This window comes from Lycium ferocissimum, unplaced genomic scaffold (assembly GCF_029784015.1).
Source record: "Lycium ferocissimum isolate CSIRO_LF1 unplaced genomic scaffold, AGI_CSIRO_Lferr_CH_V1 ctg593, whole genome shotgun sequence".
NCBI classification, from domain to species: Eukaryota; Viridiplantae; Streptophyta; class Magnoliopsida; order Solanales; family Solanaceae; genus Lycium; species Lycium ferocissimum.
In genome coordinates this window covers 2,754-5,506 of record NW_026726165.1, presented here as the reverse complement: position 1 = coordinate 5,506, position 2,753 = coordinate 2,754, and positions in this window count along the sequence as shown.

Below are 2,753 nucleotides of genomic sequence, written 5' to 3'. Positions count from 1 at the left end.
CAGAAATTTTTCCTTATCACCATCTAATCAAAGTAGTAGTTTAGGCAGATCGAGGCTTTTCATTACTTCAAAAACAAATGACTACAACTGTGGTCCTGGTTCAGAACAACGTCAGACCATTTCCATTTTTAAACATTACAAAGTAATTTAGAAAAGGTGATCACTCGGGCCTCAACCGATGTCACTGCTTTTAGCAAAAGAAATTAAGGAAAATCTATCTCTCTACTGAGGAGCCAGGGGGGGGGGGGTGGATGTCTAATTGTTCAGGCGCTCTCCTGGCCTCACACTGCATACGCTGGGTGTCTCCTGGTTTTCTTCAATAACCATGTAGCATCCCTCTTCTTGGAATAGTGACTTGAGACTCCTGTCAGTTTCTTCTTTGTTCAAAGACTGGCATCTTTCTGGGGAATGAATGGTACAGAACCGGAATTGGACGAAACAAGTTCCTCATTCTGGGGTCTCTCTTTATTGCCCTTGTGAGCTCGTCTTCGCTAGGAGTATACCCTAGACCGAAGTGGTAATTTTCCTTTGGGATTAGGACAGGCTCTGTTATCCCTCCGAGGTCTCTTCCCAGACTTTTTCTCGTTTCAAAACCATTCCCCAACATGGTGGAGGGAATCATTCTGTAGACCGCCAAAGATGGGCATACCAACCTCTTCCTCCATATGAATGGCCCCAACATATTCCACTACGTGAAAGTTTGATAGGTGAGGGCTCCCTTCTATCATAGGGACGATGTTGTAAGGATACTTCTGAATATCCTTCTCAGCTGCCACCACAATTTCCTGTCCTTGCCATTCAAATTTTATGGCTTGATGTAGAGTTGATGGGATTGCACCGATGGAGTGTATCCAGGGTCTTCCCAAGAGCATATTGTAATTGACGGTGATTGCCATGACTTGAAATTCTGCTGTGAAGGATGCAGGTCCAACCTGGATCTGTAGGTCTATCTCTCCAAGGAATCACTCAGAGATCCATCAAATCCTCTGATGTTTGTCCCACTCTGGTAAATCTTGCCTGCGTTGCAACCAAGCTGAGTCAGTGTGGTGACAGGGCAAATATTGAGGCCTGATCTATTGTCCATCAACACCTTCCCTATTGCTTTACCATGGCATTCCACGGTAATGTTAAGGGCTCTGTTGTGAGCGGTTCCTTCTGCTGGCAAATCCTTTTGAGAAGAAGATTTTGTGTTCTCCGATGATATGGGCTACCAGTCCAACCAAATCCTCGCTGCTAGTACCAAATGGTACATGTGCATCATCTAATACTCTCATGAGAGCCTGTCTGTGTGATGGGGAACTGGCTAGTAATGATAATATCGATATTTGTGCCAGTGTCTTCTTTAAATGCTCAACAATGGAGTAATCTTTCGGCTACATGCGCTGGCAGAAATCCTCCGCTTCTCCCTCAGTTATTGCCCTCTTTTGGGTGTTTTCCTTCCTTGTGGCATTCTGAGCTAACTCTTCAAGAGTGTAACACCTCCCTGAACGGGTCATGCCTTGGGCCATGGCTGCTTGTACAGTGATTGGCTTTGTGGGAGCAATTTGTTGCGCCACCTGGGCTACCATGGGTGCTGGAATCAAGGCTTTGAATCCCGATGTCACTGTCGTGGCTCCCGGCACTGGGACCAGAACCTTGAAATTCGGACGCTCCTGAAGTGTGAGGGAGGCTACTGTGTGTTCCAGGAATTCAATCAAGCCTCTGGGATTAATGCTCTGCAAGCCTCCCAGTCCTCATTCTTTTCTATCACGTGGACTCCATTTTTTCCATGGTTGGGCAACGGGTTTGTGTTCACATTGGGTGCTGCGGTTTCCAAAACAATTTCTCTCTTATCGATCAGATCTTGGGTTTTTTACTTGAGATTTATACGCTCAGTCTCGTTCCCATTTCCTTCGAATGACGCATGTGTCCGATCGCCCTTAAAATCTATTTCCCGGTTGTGCTGGTTTCGGTTGGACCTTCTGAATCAAGCCTGCAGCCAATAACCTTTTAAAGAGTCGAACCCTAGGCTCGAGGAGCATTGTGAATTCCCTTTCCGGCCTCTTCTCGAAAGCAGGACGTGAGGCATTGTATGTCGGGGGTGCTGGTTGATTTTGGTAGTTCTGGGATGGTTGATATGCTTGTGGTGGGTTATTTAGGCGGTAATTTTATTAGGGTGGTGCTTGGTAAGTGGGAGCGGACACACGGACACTAGGCGGAACCGTGTAAGCTGGTACAGTGGTTGTGAAGCTTGGTTGTGCGTAGTACACAAGTGTTGGATAATATATGAGGGGTGTAGTTATGTTGGTGGATTGTGGTTCTTTCGAGCTTGGGTTTGGAATGTGGGATATGCTTGCCACGTCCTCTTTCTTCGTGCGAAAGATTTCTGCAAAGAACTTGTCCAGATGCCTTGTTGAAGACGCTAACTATTTTTCCGGATTTGAGACTATCTTCTATAGCCTCTTCCATTTTGACCAATTCAAAGAAACGGTCTTCCTCCACCATGGACAACATTCTGTTGTAAAAATCAGGCTCCTGGAACCTGATGAACACATAGACTAGCTCTCCTTCACACATTGGTAGCTGCACGCGGGCTGCCTCGGCCCTCCACCTATTGGCAAACTCCATGTAGTTTTCTGTTGATTTCTGCTTGACTTTTTCAAGATAATAGCGGTCTGGTACTGTTTCGACATTAAAGTGAAATCTTTCCATGAAGGATTCTGCCATGTCCCCCAGGTGTGCCATTGACGCATGTCTTGAGTTGTGAACCATTC